Source organism: Rhamphochromis sp. 'chilingali' (genome assembly GCF_963969265.1).
Source record: "Rhamphochromis sp. 'chilingali' genome assembly, chromosome: 11".
Lineage (NCBI taxonomy): Eukaryota > Metazoa > Chordata > Actinopteri > Cichliformes > Cichlidae > Rhamphochromis > Rhamphochromis sp. 'chilingali'.
This window is the reverse complement of record NC_137938.1, coordinates 15,786,574-15,804,976: the sequence shown is the minus strand read 5'-3', so window position 1 is coordinate 15,804,976 and position 18,403 is coordinate 15,786,574. Positions and strand designations below refer to the sequence as shown.

At 40.2% G+C, this 18,403-nt stretch overlaps 1 long non-coding RNA gene across 2 annotated transcripts in view; it reads left to right on the top strand.

Moving 5' to 3' along the window:
- The first annotated feature begins 21 nt into the window (after positions 1-21).
- Positions 22-18,403, top strand: part of LOC308405723 — a 64,466-nt gene continuing 46,084 nt past the window's right edge. Inside the window, exons 1-2 of one of the 2 annotated variants that reach the window (XR_013973387.1) lie at positions 22-157; positions 2,093-2,167. This is a non-coding gene — a long non-coding RNA (uncharacterized lncRNA). Of the gene's footprint in view, positions 158-1,900; positions 1,988-2,092; positions 2,168-18,403 lie in introns of those variants that run through there. The other variant, XR_013973388.1, reaches the window with a different exon arrangement.

Here is an 18,403-nt window from a genome sequence, read left to right as displayed (position 1 = left end):
TGGATCGTCCTCAGACTTCTGTGTGAACACCCAGATTTGACCTCCCATCATATAATATCTCACCCGTCACCGCCCGTATCCGCCAGAAGGCTGGGTCATCATATTAATGCGGCAGAGTATTTTTATTTCGTGACATCGGCGATTTTCTGATTACACGGTAGGCTTTCAATCACAACACCCCGGCTTTATTCTAACTTTGATTCTGGAATGTGGACATTTTACGCACGGTGGCGGTTTTTGAACATGTGGGCTGCTTTTTGATTTATGTACCGACACTAATATTGGGGAATTATTGCAAAACAACACAATAATAATAATAATAATATGAATAAGTAAAGTGTGTCAGAGTACACATCATACAGCATATAATTAAAACCTCTTTCCCTCAACACACAGTTAAAATAAATACAGAAATTAATTATAATTTTGCACTAAAATGTACGCATGCACGGTGGGGAGAAAGGAACCAAATAAGCTCGTGCTTGAGTGCCATGCGAACACTGCGTTTTATTTATTTAACAGAAGTAACGGTTTCATGTTTATTTCCGTATTGCTAACTTAAGGAAAATGCATTTTCATATTGCATCGTTAAAAGTGGATGTGGAAAATGGGCACATCATAATCGCGCTTGTTTCCGACTTCAGGCGCACAAATGCTGCCAATTCCTGACTAAATTAGAAACCTTTTTACTGTAATGATAGATCTTCAGCTTTTTTCAGTTCATGGGTGAGCTCAGTTAGAGCTTCCCCGCTCTCCCCCCTCCCTCGCCCTCCCTCTTGTCTGTTTGACTTGTCTATTCCCCCGCGTCCACCTCATATGAGAGACAAATCTGTTGACAACAAGGTCGTCCTGTGAGCAAACTTTCGGTGCCCCCCCCCCCCCCCCTTTTCTTCTTCCTCTCCATCTCTTTCCATCATCCCCTTTGAAGTTATGTCCAAAAGGCTGTTATTATCTGGTATTAATAGATGCAGCCCCAGGAAGACAAAATCAGCTATTGATAATTGCAAGGAGTATACGGCAGCTACTGTATCGATCGGCGTGTCCTCCACTCCCCTGGTACTGAGAGATAAGGAGACACACTCTTTAGAGCAATATAATTTCTTTTGACCTATCTGCTTGCTACAGACTTATGATGAATAGCCAGAGTGGCTGAAGTCCTTTATCACCAAAGTTACCCCCTTGATATAATATTGATTCTTTATAACTAGCTCGCCACACAAAAATCAAACTGTCCACTTGGCCATCATCATCATCAATATCATCACAAAGGCGGAGGAATGAAGATCCCCCGCGCGTCTAAAGGGGAGCCGTTACAATCTCCTCTGTAGGCCTAATCTTTATTTTGCTGATGATGAAAGGAGAGGGGAAACGAGGCAAGGTGCCATTTAAGACGCGGTGCCATTTAATCCGGTATAGACTACACATACACACACCGCACACACTTATAGAGAGAGAGGGAAAGAGAGGGGGTGTCCAGACCGGGCTGCCGAACAGCTTTGGAATTCACGTCGCTTGAAAAGTTTGATTTCCACTAAGCTTTACGTAACCCTAAGAGCCCCTGTGATTTTATATAGTTTGATCTGACTTCAAAAATAAATAAATTACCAAGTCAAATATTACTGTTCTCCAATTTACTGCGTTGGACGAGCAAATAAATACATAAATACGTTTGTTTTTTTTTAAAAAAGCACTTTTTTGTTTCATGGCACTGCGGATGCCGGATGCGCCTCAGAGGTATCCTTTAACCTTAGAGGCTGCTTCGCTGCAGAGCTGGAGCCCCACCGAGGCTATTACAACGGGGGCCACTCTCTCTATTCTCCGAGAGAGGAGTGAGAGTGCTGCTGGTGCTGCTGGTGGAAGAGGAGGAGGGGGAGGAGGAGGGGGGCATGGTGGCGGAGGAGGGTGGGAGAGGAGGGAGAGCAGAAACGTGTAATCACCCAAACAACCGTTTTTACCCGTTTCACCCCCTCTGGATCTGTGTCGCAAGGTGAGAAAAGGGCTGCTTGGGCTTCCACGCTGGCCCTCGCTGCATCACAAAGTGCACAGGCAGACTTCGGTAACAACTCCTCTCCTCTATTCTTACACCCCGCAGTCCGCTGTGAGCCTGTCTGCCTTTCACTACGGATATCGTGGAGGGAGGCCGGAGCGTGAAGAAGACACCAGAGAGGTAAAAAAAAAAAAAAAAAAAAAAAGACTCCCAGAGTTTGAATTTACTGCTTCGCTTTGGCCGCTGTGCATCACTGTATAATAATAGCTTTACAGTTATCCGTTACATATCTTTAAATAGAAGGATCTAAGAAATTGAATTTTTATATGTGTGGCTCAGGTTGTAAAGCATGTGATTAGACCGCTAAAGTGGCGCAGTATGAAAAAAAAAATATGCGTGCGTTGCGTCGGTGTCCAATCAGACGTCTTTGCGCCGCCGCAACTGGTGCCAAGACGCATTTACACACACCGCAGGCTACTGTAGCAGCCTATAGCAGCCTATGGCATAATCCCAGGGCTTCATCTGCACCAATCAGAGATGAGATGGAACTTTTTCTGCCACTGAATGAGCCCAATTACAGCGTCTCTGAAGGCAAACCCAAACAATATTTATGTTGTTTCATTGTCTGCGTACGCTTTTGAAGCAATCTATACTTACATTCTGTCTGTTGCTAAACTTGTACTTTATTCCTTGTAATTAGTCCACGAATAATTTACAATTTAGCAATGATTTTTTTCCCAGTCTTAGAGCTAATAAATACAATTATTACGTTTTGGCAAATGCATTATTAATAGTAGAATTTAGCGTATTTGAAGTATAATAATACTACACATATACAGAATCATTATGATGATTGTAATTATTGGAGCATGGTCACTATAGAGGTTTTAATAATCTTGTGTCCTAGAGCTAATTTCTGCATATATACTTGTAAATGTATAAAGTAAACACATTGTTATCCCCCACCAGCCTTTATCCTTATACTACTGTATGTCTTAATACTTCGAAATTTGCATTTAAAATTTAATTATTTTAAAATGAAAAAAATAGGAGCACAAGTTGTGTTCTAAAGTTTATTGCGGCATGCAGAACTGTTTGTATGTTCTTTTTTAATTAAGTTTTGTTGAGGGGGGGTTCAGAGAAAGTCACTTCATGTGCAGCTTTAGCAGACACTGCATAGTTTTTGCTATGTGCTACACATCTTTTAGTTGGATATCTAAACGCACACATACTTGCACACGATTTGATACATAATTGTGGACATCATGCATAAGTAATGGCTGTTGTAGCTGGGACTCTAACTAAGTGGTAACTGTCTGTGATCCTGCTCTGAAAATTGAGTGTTGTGCTCTCACACTGATCGCACAATCAGAGATCAGGCGGCACATGAGTCTGCTTGATAGAACCCAACCATATATTTCCAGTTATCATCAGGACCTGCTCATCGTGCTTCATTTGAGCCAAGCTGAGATAAAATGTGACAGGCAGCTTGTACCTGAGATGAGTAAAATTTGATTTGACTGGTCCCATCAGGTTTAATTGAAATGAATTGAATCAGCCCATTTCTTCTGCTACTGTAATTAAATTAGTAGCTGGGCCGCAATTGGACGTCGAGTTGGCACTTGAGAGGAGATGACAAAATGCTCATTGCTGCCGCCAAAGGACTATGTGTCAAATTTGATGTGAAAATGCTGTTTGACACACTGGCATAAGCTGTCGCTTTGCTCGAAGTGTGTACAAACAAACACGCTGGGATTATCTCCTGGACTGAGCCACTTCCTCATGTGAATGAAAAAGTGTGGAGATATGCATGCAAGTCATCAGAACAAATTAAGTGTGAAAGCACATTTGCTGCATATAGAGTGCAGCAACATTTCTGTTATTGCTTTATAGCCCCCAAAACACCTAAATGAATGCCAAAAACACTGACGCTGGCTTGCCACTGCAGCTCTTACAAGGTCTGAAATAAAAAGGAGTCACAGACTCAGAGTCTGTAACCTATGGATCTTTTGAAAATTCAAAATTAAGAATTAACATGAGAAAAAGTTGAATAAAATTCTGCAGCATGCAGAAATAATAACACTGTCGACGTGTGATAAAACTGCAGTGCTCGTAGATTGGTTTATATTGGTGTAAGCTTCCTCGATAAAGATACACGTGAGAACATTATTGCACTTTGATGTTTGAATTGGAGGCCTTGTGTCAAATATCTCCTGTATCAACCAGGCCCACCACTCAGGAAGGGAAGAGGTTTTACTGCTCCAAGGCCTTGGTCATCTGTGGCTCTAATGCCATTTCCAAGAACGATGAGCAGAAAAGGGCTAAAGCCGCACTGATGACACTTAATCTCATTGGAATTCCTTGTCAGGTTTGACCTTGGAAAGATATTAGCCACTCGACAAGTGACTGTGGGCGAGGGGAGGGGCTGTGTGTCTGTCTGCAGTTACTGTGCAATTGTAAGTTTCTATTTAAGTATACAAATATGCTTCCCTGTGCTTTATCGCATATCATAGTGGCAAAATGATTTTCACTGAACTTGAAAGCCATTTCAGGTTTACAAGTGCAGCGTGAGCTTTTCTACCGAGCGTGTCTGCGCAGCGGTGTAGCAGTCGTGATGCGACTGTGGGGTTGTTTAGAAAGAGATTATCCATATGCATGTGAGCAGCCAGAAACCAGACCATTGGGCTGCAGGGATCTGTGGTCCAGTGATGTGTGTGCCACATTGTCTGTTCAATACAGGCATCTAAATTTTTAAACAGCATCAGTTACTTCATACTGCCATTGTTTTGGCACCATTTGCCTTGCTTAATCCTGTCACATATCTGTGCTATCTTACAGTGCAGAGGTATGTGTCTGTGAGTGTGTGTGTGTCGGTGTGGGACGCTGAGAGATTTTGTGTCATTATGAGTAGTTTGCGATTAGAAGTTTGTGTGTGTGTGTGTCAATATCTTTACAAATTTGTGGAGAGAGATAAAACTTAAACGCACTCATTTTTACACTGTGCCTCTGATTTTCGACATTCTCACAAGTGTGTTTCTGTATTTTACTCCCAAAGTGACTGCCTTCATTCAGTCCACAGTGTTGCATCAGTTTGTTTCAGCTGTTCCCACTACAAAAATGCATACAAGGTGACATTGCTTGCAAACAGCCTGCAAGCATTAAAAGCAGCATTTAGAATCAAAACGATATCCATCCAAGTAAAGCTGAAGAGATCCCGTGTTGCCACTTTTTGCAAAAAAACCCAACAATTCCTGACTTTTTCCTTTTAAGTACTGGTATCTAAATAGATGCGCATTTGTGCACGAATGTGTTTCACAGACTGTTTTCAACTTAAGAAGTAGAATAAATTGGAAGTAAATATGACGCAGCGTTTGTCTCAGTGATATCAGACTTCAACACCCGCACGTCCCAGAGACATAAAAAAAAAGCAAAGTGCTGTTAGAACATTACTGCTGTAAAGGAGTTGCATCTTGTGGGGAAGATTCCTCAGTTTACCATTCTGGATGCACCGTTATGTCAACAAACCCTCAGTCTTTCTCTTTCTGTCTCCAGGGAGAAATATTTGCACAGGGAACCCTTCTCTGTATAGTTTCTATAGTATTCACTTATTTGTCCCCAACGCTGACTTATTTATGGCAACCCGCTAATGAGCTATACGGTCTTTTGTAGTGACAGACAGCATGTGTAAACATTTAGATTTTTTTTCTCCCTCTTCAAGTACAAGGCGAGATCCACCAAATTAAAAGGCACAAAGTGAAATGAAATCGCGCAGCAACCTAACACCTGATCAAATACAAGGTTACCCATGCAGTGTTTTGTGTTTTGCCGTGTTAATGCCCTATGTTGCTATCAGTCTGGCGTGTGTTTTGGAGGACTGCCAGCCAGAGGAGGAAGAGCACCTATTTTGTGGAGAGGTAATTGCTACACAGTAGCCTCTGATTGCCAGGAACTTTCACTGGGAACGGCCCCGGCTCCCTTTTCACTTGCACCGACAGCCTGATTACAAATCATCTTATTGATTTGATGAGTGCAAGATGTTTGCTAATAACTGTTCTCATACCATCTGTTAATCTTTGTTGTGATTAAAGAGGTAATTCCAATACCCATTATTCCCAATGACAAGAGCGGGGGGATCGTTCTCTTACACAAGCTTTAGTCTCTCGCAGGCCAGGCTGGGCTGAAAGGGAAGCTCGGGAGAGGGGGATGGGGGTGCAGTACCTAGGATATCAGCGATCTCCGAATGCAACTGAGAAGTCTGCGCCACCTTCCACATAACAAACGCGATACGAAAATAAAAGGGGGGGAGAATTACATCCTTGCTAAAAATCCATTACCTCGTGTAATCACGCAAAATGATTTTTCTTAAATATGATAATAAATCACAGGCTGGATCAATAGCCTGCGGACCAACTGCTATGCCCTGATAACGTATCAATCAATATTTAGTATTTAGTATTTAGATTTTAATTAATACCTTGGCGGGGCTCGGAGCCCGTTAGCACACGAAAGAAATATAATCTGTGATAAAAATAGACCAGAATAAATACATTTTTAAAAGCAAATGAGCTCCTGTTAGCATTTGCACAGTAGCCCCTCGTATCTGTCATTGATCAGTCAGTTTCTCGGTTGTGATTAAGGACCCTTCAAAATCAAGCTTTGTGTGTGTGGAGGTGTGCGTGTGTGCATGCATTGCATAGAGGAGGGATGGACGTGTGCGTCGGTTCACGTGGAAACATTTTCATCGATCATTCTCGGTAAGGCTGAGCTTCTGAAGCACCTGATCCAAACTGTTCATACACAGAAGATCAAGTGTGAAGGATGTGTTGTATTTCAAGTGAAAACATAAGCAAAAATATGAATATGAATATGCTACCAGAAGATTTCTGGTTTATCAGTAGTCTGAGATATATTATATATTGACAAATCATGTTTCTGTATGCTATGTTTACATTGTTTGGATTTGCTAACATGCATATCTCAAAGAGTTTGGTATTGCTTGATGATTCAAAAATATATATATTTGTTTGCTTTCTCCTCTTTTAAAAAAAAATCACAAAAAATGACTAGCAGACAGAGAAGTAGGTATACAGCTAATTGGTTAAGGCCAAATACTTGCGTTAAAAAAAAAGTTATCGTTGTTGGAAAAGACTCTAAAGATAATTGCAATTTCATTGGGAGCCTGAGCTGTTAAAACGTGTCTGTGTGGGAACGAAGTCTGCAAAGTTCCTCAAAAACTTCTGCTAGAAAAACAGCGGTTAGTATGTGTAACTCACAATCTATTAGTATGTGTGAAGTTCCCGTTAGAGTTCACGAGTGTTGTTGTGGGGTGCAGTGATGAACAAACTTTCGTTTGTGATGGCTATGGGTTTGCTTTCCCATACCCTGGCTCTGTCCATTCCCAAACTGTGATCTTTTCCTGAACTCTACAAAGGAATTTTGTTGCATAAAGCTAACACAACAGCCAATGATTAGGAAAGAAGTTAACAATAAGAAAGAAACACTGATTTAAAACAAAGCAGCGCTAAGAGAGACAGAAAAAAACTCACATTTCCCACAGAACATGAGACACAAACTAATTTATTCTACTTCCACTCATCCGGCCTCCTTGTGTGGCCTTTGGCACTCTTTAGGGAGATCTTTGTTTCTCTTTTAGCAGAGTTTGCACTGGATGTTTAGTGTCGCCATGCTAGTGAATCACAGCACCTAAAGACACTTTGGTGTGTACAGCACTGACACACCAGCAGCTTCAGCAGAATGGCAGAATTTAAATAGGAATAAGAACAGGTGGAAATACCATGCAGACTATTTGTTTTCCCAGCACTAAAACTAGTAATCCTAATCTTAATACTCCTGCATGCTTACAGATATCCTGCATGCAGTAGCTTTAAACAATTTAAGTGATGCTTCCTTGAATTACTCTGGAGCATACAGTAAGGAAGTGCAATTAATCAAACGATGTCCTGTTCTTACAGAAACACTTAAGCAAATAGTTTCAAACTGATGCATTTAAGTCATTGCTTCTTGAATTTACACGCAGGGGCCCTTTTATAATCTTTCCTTAAGGTTTTAAGTGTTGAACACAGGACTGCCAACCGCTTTTCAATTGGATTGAGTCCTGTGGCATTTGTAATTGGAATCCTTTTGCTTTATAAAGAGATTAAAATAGTTAAATATAGAAGCAGAAGGGCAGAGTTTGACCATCAGGATGTGCATGGCTAACACAAGATTAATAAGACATAGTTAAACAGGATTCAGCGCTAATCCTCCTTCGAACTAGTGCATCTGACTTGACTGGTTTGACTTGTAATCTGATGACACGTGTCTTTCCTTACTATGTATTTTCTTAGTTAAAAATGCACGAATTATGATTCATGTATCAGGTATGTATTTACAACTAACTAACTATATGATGTCAAGTTGAGTTTATCAACACGACATTTTGTCTTATTCTGTTTGAAGATCAGCATTTAGTTGTACCTTACAGAGCATATGAAGAGGAGACTGAAGGGCTCTACAGATTTTTGGCTGGAGGCTGTGGTAGTTCTAAGGTTCCTGGAAAGTCAGTCGGTGAGCTAACAGGACATGTGCATGTTGCTCTGGGCTACGGCTGGATTTAAGTGTCTCACGGCTGTCTGATGTCTAACCCAGGTTAACAGGATATTAGGCCACAGCAAGTGGCTGGTCTCTCATTTAAGCTGATCCCTGACACACACGTCCAGTGTCACTTTGGCACATACTGTAGGACACGCGCATAAGTCAAGGTCACACCTTTGCCTGAATCTTTTTCATGTTTTAATATCTATTCAATGATCATTTCTTATCAAAGTGATGAACCCTCAGACACAGACAAGTTCCTCTGACGTGATAAGTCTGATTCAATATTTTCCCACATCCACAGCCATCAAACTGCAGTTATCACTGTTGAGCTTGAATATCAGATTAGCTCCGTGTTAAAGCTCACACACCATGAGACTGGACTGCATGGGCCAATCCCCATTAATCCCGTCTTACTGTTAGGTGGACAAGGTGCCAAGGAGGCCCTGTGTGGGCTGGCAGTGGGTGTATGTTAGCAGAGTGAGTCAGCTGCTGCCGGAATTACTGTAATTGAATTAGTGTATGTGTGGTAGTACACAGCAGTTAAAGTGATATCATGTAAAAACAATGTAAAATTCACAAGTTACACACTGTGTATCATCAAACTATATATTTAACACTTTCTCAGCATCACCAGCATGAGGATTTACACGGACCAATCATTAGTAATACTGTGAGAGTTTGTTGACTCATTATGACGACTGTAAGGATATAGTTTCCCTTCTTTACATGCAGCCTGATTAAAGATGAGGTTATTAATGTTTACTTAAAAATAAATGAAGAAGTATTAGTATAAATATTTTTACCCTTATACATAAAAAATCGTAGGTTTACCATAAACTCTGCATAGTGATATTATTTTTTTTTTCTTTTTGAATTTTAAGCTGGCTGTGACTTTACAGTTTACTGAAGGGTCACTGCTATCATCAGCCCCATTTTCAACCATTTAAACAAATAAATATATGCTTAATCACCCAGTAAAGTAAGTTAGAGTCTAGTCCTAAAAAATAAGATTTAGCTGTTCACGAACTTCATATCCGTGTTGTTGCAGACCAAAGAAAAATATACTGAATTTATACAAAGTGGAAAATAAAATGTGTCGTAACTTTTTGTTTGTGTGGAAACCTGTATATCATTAGGATGTATTTGTGCGAATGTAAATACACAGATTCACTGCTACACAAATGAAAGTTTAGAGTCCTGGTCTGCAGGATTTGTCTTGATCAGGTGCCTCTGGCATCACATTTCGGCACTGGATATGCTTATGGGTTTGCTTTTTCAGCATGCAGGATTAATGTTGGGAAAAAAAAATATTTCAACTCAAACCCAAAAGGAAAAGCGACTCCCAGAGTAGCTTTGTTTAAGTCTTGTGTATGGGAATCTAGGATAGCATTAGCACACGTTAGCAGATGCCTTCAGCTGATGGGAAAAAAAATTGTTTAAGGAGAGTTTTGCTTGAGCTTAGTACTTTTGCAAAGACATCATGGCAATAGAAAATATATACAGAAAATTGCGAGAACAGTATTTTGCTTCTGATTGTTGAGTCGGTGTTTTGTTCGAGAATAGCTCACAAGCCTAAGCAGAAAGGTCCTAGTTTAATTCAAACTCATTTCTCTCTTCCCCATTTGCTTTTTTTTTTTTTTTTTACATATTTATTAGAAAACAAGAATAAAAAATTATGTTTCATTGATTCACATGTGGAATTTCTGAAAAAAAAAAAGGTCTACAGCTGAAAACTAAATTAAGAGAAAAGAAAAGCAGAGCAAACCAGAGAAACTGAAAAATTGAAATAATGCTGAAGCAGAGGATGAAGATGGTGGAGGGGGATGACGGACAGTTGTGGAGACAGGGTTGTTAGTTTATGTAGGCTGCGGGCTGACTCGACTGGAAAATTTTGATCACTTTAATTTACTATATCCAGGGTTGCCTCTCTCCCTGTCCAGCACTTTTATCAAGCCCTGTGAGCCCGTATTGATTTTTTTATTTTCTGCCCAGGATAAGAAGACAGAGAGTTAGGGAGCTCTGGTGAATGGAGAACTTTCCTCAGATTGCTGCTATTCTCCAGCTTATTGCATCCTGTCGTTTGTAGTTTCAGATGATGTCCAGTACGCCACGGCTGCTCCAGCCAATAAACAAGGTGACTAACAATGGAAGAGGGCCAGGAATGAAGAGAGGGAGACAAGCTAACCACCACACCACACACAGCTAGAATGCAAGGGCGGAAGAGGACATTTTATAGCTAGAATTTGCCTTTTTTTTCTTTGTTTTTACGGCTATGTTGAGAGGCTGTTTTTAAAACGTATCATTATGACTATACTGCAGTATAGAAAGCTCATGTCATGTGTTTTATTTTTATTTCAGTCTTTTTAAAATCATTTTTTTTGGCATAAAATTTTGTCATCATATTAAGTGAAGCTCTGTGAGGCAGGGGCATGATTTCTTAGGGATTTCTTAGCTAGGACTACAGCTGTAAAACATTCAGCTTAAATGTAGTTTCTCTAAATCATGGTCATTTAGGATCTAAAATAGCAAACCTTTTTTTCCTTGGACAGCAGAGTATTATAATCCTCCCCGACCCCTGAAGACAAGATACAATTTAACATTTTTTAATATATTTGTATATATCTGTATTCTTGTTACTGTGTTTCTCCCAGAGCCAAATTAATTATCACCTTTGCCCCAAAGAAAAGGCAATTAAACAGGAGAGCTAATGGTTTTTCCTCTAAAAATGAAACGGGACAAAGGTTTTGTTCCCATTTTATTTTTTTAATAACGTGTGTATCAGACAAATTGTTGCATAAAATCTTCTGATTTTCTTTTACATTTTTTTGCTTCTTTCTTTCTAGTGGCTCTATTTTTGCATTTTCATATGTTAGCCTGTGTGTGTGTGTGTGTGTGTGTGTGTGTGTGTGTGTGTGTGTGTGTGTGTGTGTGTGTGTGTGTGTGTGTGTGTGTGTGTGTGTCTGAGAGAAGAGAAAGTGGGTGGGAGAGAGAGTAAGAGAGAGAGAGAGATTAGTGACAGTCTGATAAAAGATGTCTCCAAAACCCTAATTAAAATTGAATACCCCTGCGAATGCAAAGCAACATGCAATCTGCAGGTATTTCATTTAGAGCAACTATCTCAGCGTAAAGCTGCTTTTTTATGTCTTTCTTCATTGCACACAAATAGCTATACCCAGTTCATTTTATTTTTCACACTTCCACATCTGCCGCCGTCTTTGTCAGACCACACAAGCTTGCCCTTCTGTCCCTCTCTTGATGTAAGACAACACTGATAAAACAAAATCAAGCTGAGGAACCTGCAGTTTGTCCCCCCCCCCCCCCCCCCGAAAAGGCTTTCAAGGTTCAGCTCATTAAGATACTTAAAAAACAGAGAGCTCTCTAATGAAACTGTGAGCAGTGATATTTTGATAACGCAGGCAGCCCTTATAAAAAGGATCTTCCTTGCCTTTATTTCTTAACAAATAGCTACGCTGATAATACTTTGATAGCTATGGCGCATCTATTTGTCAGCAGCAGTTTTTAGAAACGGATTGGAAAGAAAGTCAAAGCAGTAACTCATTAAACTTTGATCCGACTCGTTTTGGAAATAAAAAATATGTAGACAGTTACAGTGAGTTTGATTGGTTGGTGGAGATGTGCACTTATGGTAACCGTGTGAAATAACGAGCGAGACTGATTTAATTTACAGATCATATCTGGTCATTTCTCCTGTTCTGTCTTCAATAAAAAGTGCGTGTTCACAGTTCCTAAATCTTCACATTGCCTGCTTGTTGCATCATTTAAACTGAGCCTCTTCCTCTGTCTTTTTTGTGTAAGTTTTGTGTGTAAAACGAGAAGACCTATTGCACTGTACAACTGAAAACCGTCTTTGAGATATGACCTGTGTTGTGGCTGCAGTAGCACTTTCACTTCCTACTGTCTGGACTCAGACTGCCGGCCATGTGATCTCAGTTTAGAGGAATCCACACACACTTGCCAGTGTCATCAGCAACTGGTGGCATATGGTTTACCCAGCGGTCAGACTCTTCAACTAGTTATTAGCTAGTTATTCATATTATTATTATTATTATCCGTTAGCTATTTCATTTGTTTGTTTTGGTTTTTTGACAGGACATTTTTTATTTTGGGGTTTATTTGTATGTTTTCTCCAGGTTCTTGGGAAACCACCTTCACATATGAAATAATTCTAATGTTATAGTAGCAAAAAAGAAAGAACTAATCAAAAAGAGAGTTCAGTCTCAATAACTAGAAGCAACGCAAATATAGGTTATAAAAAAGTAAATATTTGCCTGAAAATAGGGGAAAACGTTGAATGGGAAATGAAAAATGATCTTTAAAGAGTAAAGGAGAGGCTGACTGAATATTAACCAGGCCACATTTTGTATGTTTTGTCGTGAAAAAGCATGAGCTGCACAAACAAACTAGGCTGCAACAGCCTTAGTGCAAAAATATACCAGTATCCAGGACCTCTGGTTTTGAAAAACCAGGAGTGCTTAAACATTGCTCAAAGCTCGCACCTATAATCATTTTTACTTGGCCGTCTGCCCATAATGCAGAGGAAATTGCTCTGGCTTGAGCCGCCGTTTAGTCACAAGGATATGGTCAATTTGGTACTCTGCCAAAGCCATACCCCTGAGTCATTTTACTGTATGTATTTTTTGTTATCCATTCCCAGAACAGCAGTTGAATCATACAGCACATAAATAATCCCCAGCACAGAGCTGAAAGTGGTGAACAATAAATGTGTCTTCAACAAGTGCTTGTTTTCCCCTAACCCCACAGAGCAGGCTTTTTTAACCTCCTCATTTTCCATGTAGACAGTTATTAACTTCTCAGATGATATCTTGTCATTGTTAACTATCGATTCCCGTCATCATTAGAGCGTCTAATAACGAGGCTCTTGCCTTGACAATTTTTGTATATCTGCCAGGAGTGACAGTCCCGCGTGTTAAAGACATGTTTACTTCACTCCGGGATCAATAAATGCTGTGAGCCAGCATGAGACAGTATAGGCCCTTACCAGTGTTATCGATGCACAGTGTATCACATTATGAAATATACGTAGGTGGAAGCTGCCCACAAGATTAAGGAGTCCTCATAGATCAATGAAGAGTATGAGCATTAATATGTGCTGCTACTTCCATCCCCTGGACACCATAGGTTATTTTTGCTCTCAGGCTGAACACCGATGCACGTGCTTTTGCGTGAACTGGGAGAATTAGATTTGCTTACCGGTGTTACAATCCAATATCTATCATTGAAAGGATTCTTTTCACACACGGCCAAAGGTCTCTCATTTTAGGCCCGGGCAGCGGCGCTGCAACTGAGTTCTTATGTAAGATTTTAAACTTATTAAGATGGGAGAAAATCTACTTTTGCAATGTGTTTGCATGACCGTGTGTGCGTGTCTGTGTGCGTGTGAGACAGCAGTGCTGAACTTGAGAATGAGGGTGGGAAAGCTTCACGATGTCAGGAAATGCTCTTTCTTCAAGCGATTTCACGGTTTAATTCCATGCTGAAATTTCGTCACCTTATATTAACCCTTTCATGATCTCGCTTTATTTTTTTCCCTTTAATCTGTGAAAGAAACCTCTTTGTTATTTGCATGTACCCTGAAAATGACTATATTACCCAGCACCATAAATATGACGTTTTCCCCTAGTAATCATCTTGACCACAACCAGTTGTCCTCATATAGAAAATGAACTCATAAAACTCACTTCCTATGATGCACGTCAGCCCTAAGAGCTTCTCATCTGAATATATCTCCACTGTGGAGGACAACAGAGGCGTGTTGTCATCCAGCTGACCCTTGAAGTGGCTAGATGAAGGGCATTGAGGAGGAGGGGTGAAGGGTGGAAGGGAAACTTGGGCCAAGGTCAAGAAAGCTAATTTGTTTCCTGTGTCCCCCTGCCGTCCCTGAGAGGCAGACCACACACTGCCCATTCAAAGGGGGGGGCTTTAATGTGGTCAAGGGTGCATAACATGGGGTTGAGCTCATCAGCTGCTGGGTCCTGTATCATGTAAGAAAGAAATCATTTGTATTTTTTTTCTTATTAAGAAAACTATTGTATAAAAGATATAATATTAGTGCTGTACAAGACTATATTTTGGGGCATTGGATAGAATGACAACTTGTGCACAAAAAAGTACACAGACACGGTTAACATGGTTATTCTATGTTGGGGTTGAATGAGATTTCACTAAATGTGGCCAAATATTTTACTAATTATCTTCAAATGACACTAATTAGTGATTATATCACCTTTCTCTAACTGTGTCAGCTGGTCAGGGGAGCATAAGGAATGTGAAATAACAGAAACTACAATTGACAATCACTACAGTCATCAGCTGTGTCACCACGAAAATATATTTCACACACACACACACACACACACACACACACACACACACACACACACACACACACACACACACACACACACACATGATTATCATTAATTTATCATTATCTGCTTCTCAAGTAAAGTTTTGTGTTAGTTATTACTCTTTGTTAAAGAAAAAAAGTATCAAACAAAGAATTTACAAGTACTTTAGGAACTAGTGACTCCTCTGGCATCATTAATATGTTATTAACAGTAGAATCCTGAGTTGCCTTATAAGTAGCTGCTATTTGCACCACCTTAAAAACTGTGATATCCATCAGTAAGCACTGTAAACTGCAGTGGAACTACAGGTTAACAGCACTGCTCGTTATAGGAATTTGAAAACAAACTTTTCTTTTTAACTGATAAAGCTGCGGTGGGATTTGGTGAGTGTAGTCATGTATGAAGCTTCTCCTTTATAAACTGAAAGGTAGCTGTGGTGTGTGTAGACTCACAGAGAGCTTTGATGTAAAGCTGTAAATATTAATTATAATTTTTACGTTTGCTCTTGCTATTTTAGTTATAATAAAGCTGGCACCCTCCGAGTGGTCCGTTGAACACAAACGGGTTGTCTAAGCGGAGCAGCCCAGCGTTGTGTTATTTTAACAGACAAAGTCAAAGAGGAAGCGAATACATTTGCCACCTCGGGGGCACACATGGTACCTCTGTCGATCCTGTAAAGCAGTATTTAATCAGTGCCTGCATAAGGATGCAGCCTTCAGTAGGGGGAAAGCCGTCAGCCATACAGAGAAAAGGCTTCAATTACTCAGCTACCGCATTTGACAAAGGCCAGACCCTGTAATTCACGGCGCATAGGTGTGTATATGTTTGAGGAACAAACACTGATTCATTTACTGTACAAATACTGGGATATAATAACAGTGAACATCTAATCGCAGATAAGTTGGCTAAGTTTTTAATGGATGAACATATAGATTGATGGACTCAAAGTTACCAAAGAGATCAGTATTTTTTTTCTTTTTAATTAGCACGTGTGAGCTGTTTCCCATTAACACTGTGCACATTAAAAATCCCTCTGCTTTTTCTAATTAAGTAAAGTGGAAACAGATTAGATGGCTTCTTTGAACAAAGGTCAGTGATTGCACTTTGTCTCGCCCCACTGTTTGTTTGTTTGGCCGGCACCAAGAGAGAGTCTGCCACTTCTTCGCAGAATGTCACTTCACAATCACTGTTTGTTTTAGGGAACAGCCTTTTCTTACCCTTTCTGTTCATCTCCTCGCAGTGTTTTTTTGTGTCTTCTTCAAAATGTGATCAATAGATAAAGACGTGCCTCTCGCTCCTTTTTTTTTTTCCCTTGGTTCCATAGAGGCGAACGTATATTCTGCTCTACAGGTGGGAAAGAACGGCTGATGCGATATAGATTTTTTTGCTGATATGATTATGAAGCACGTGGAATGTCAGATTAAAGCCAAACTGATGAAAGATAGGCATCAATCGGGGACATCTCCGGAGAGGCTGCGAGGCATGACGTGCTTGTCAAGAAGGAGGAATATAGTGACTCATCCCTCCCTAATCTCCCCTTTCCTGGACAATTGATCTGCCTTTCATATCCATTAGCGTGGCTTTCATAGGCGCTGTAATGAATGGCCAGACAACAGACATACTTCAAGATCAAACTCGTCTCTTAGACGGAGAGGAAAAAAATAGCTGAAAAAACCCACAGATAGCAGCTGTGATTCACACAGGTATCTCAAACTTCTCCAAGTAGGACCTTCATCTTAGTGTTACTAAGAATAATGGTGTAACTTACAACCGTGGTGTTATTCAGTTGTTAGTACTTAGAGCTGTGTTTCCCATTCATAATGTACTTTTTCTGGTAAAAGATGGAAAGAAGAAACAAAGTATTAGTGTTGTACTGGTATAAAGTTATTCCATCTGTTATTTTAGGGATTTTTCTAATAAACTAGTGGTTAATGTCACATCAATAACTAGTACTTTTTAGGCTGGCAGCTGACAGCGGATGTCACTTTAATTTGCAAATGTTTAAAATGCACTGCAGTCAATGTCTGAATTCACTGCGATTATGATGACGCAATAAAAATGATTTAGGCTTTAAGCAATCTCTTGTAAACTATGAGCAGCTACTCACAACCACCCAGTGAGCACAGCCCCAATCAGACCACTGAAAAAGTGATTAGGTGGACATTTTCTCTCGCAATAAGCGGTCAGCACGCATTCCAGACGTTTTGATTCATCTCGGTGTGATTTTTTTAGGTGGTGCTATGATTACCACCATCACATTCTTTCAGTCTGAATGTCCTCAACAACACTTCTGCGAAAAGTAAAAAAAATAAATAAATAAAAGGAAAAAAAAAATCCGAGTTACGCATGAGAGGAAGCTGACAATGGGAGTCAGACAGGAAGGAGAGAATGACAGAATTTAATAAAGTTCAACAAGGCAGAAAGGATTGCAGAAGCTTTCTTTTTTTCCCCCACCTCCTTCTTTACAACTTCTGGCTACTTAAACACTTTTACACCCTGTCCTTTTATCTGTGTCTGCATTCGCTGACAGAGGAATAGCCGGACACAGAGGGAGACGCTCATTCCATTTTTATTTGAATGTTGACCGAGGATGGCCACCATCTGTGCAAACTGTCTGACTCTATGACTCTCCTGCATTTCCAGCCATAAATATCAGACGGGGCTTCGCTCCTCAGATAATCCGCACATGGCAATTTGTCCTCCCCGCTCTGATTTGCCACTATTTAGGCTTCGATCACTATTCTCTTAAGTTGACACAAACAGAAGCACTATATCATTTTCAGCAAACAGCAATTTCTGTCTAACATCATCTCACACCCTTTTGTCAAATTTACTATGGCATCTGGTGCCTTTGTTTTTCTTATTCCTCATCATAAAGAAACCTCTTCAGTCTTCCCAGAAACCCAGCCTACACTTATGTCTTGCTGGGTGCGTTTTTTTTTTCTTTTCCCCCCAGTCACCGAGAAGCCTTCCACTAAGCTCAAACACACAAGGGGGAGTGGTGAAAATGGGGTAGATGACATTGTTTTCAGTGATATGGATGCACGGCTTAAAGACAAAAGTGTTGGTTGAATGTTGTCATGTCAATAAGCCATCAGTCGCGCCGCTAACAATAAGTTAATGATTCCCCAGCAGTAATACATTTATGAATAGAGAAGTGTCTTCTTCAGCCCAGCGGGTGTGCCCATTAAAACAGAGCATGAACAAAATAATTGTGATTTGCAGATAAAATCCACTTTAGAATGGGATTCCGACTGAGGAATTGTTGAAAGAGCTGTAATTTTCCACTAAAACGTGACACACACTCACAGGAGCCCTGCTAATCAACTGTGTGTGTTTGTGTGTGTACATGTATGTGTGTGCCTGTTTTGAAGTTTGCATCTTTGCACTATATTCAAATTAAATGACAAATGCATTTAGTGGGAAAAGG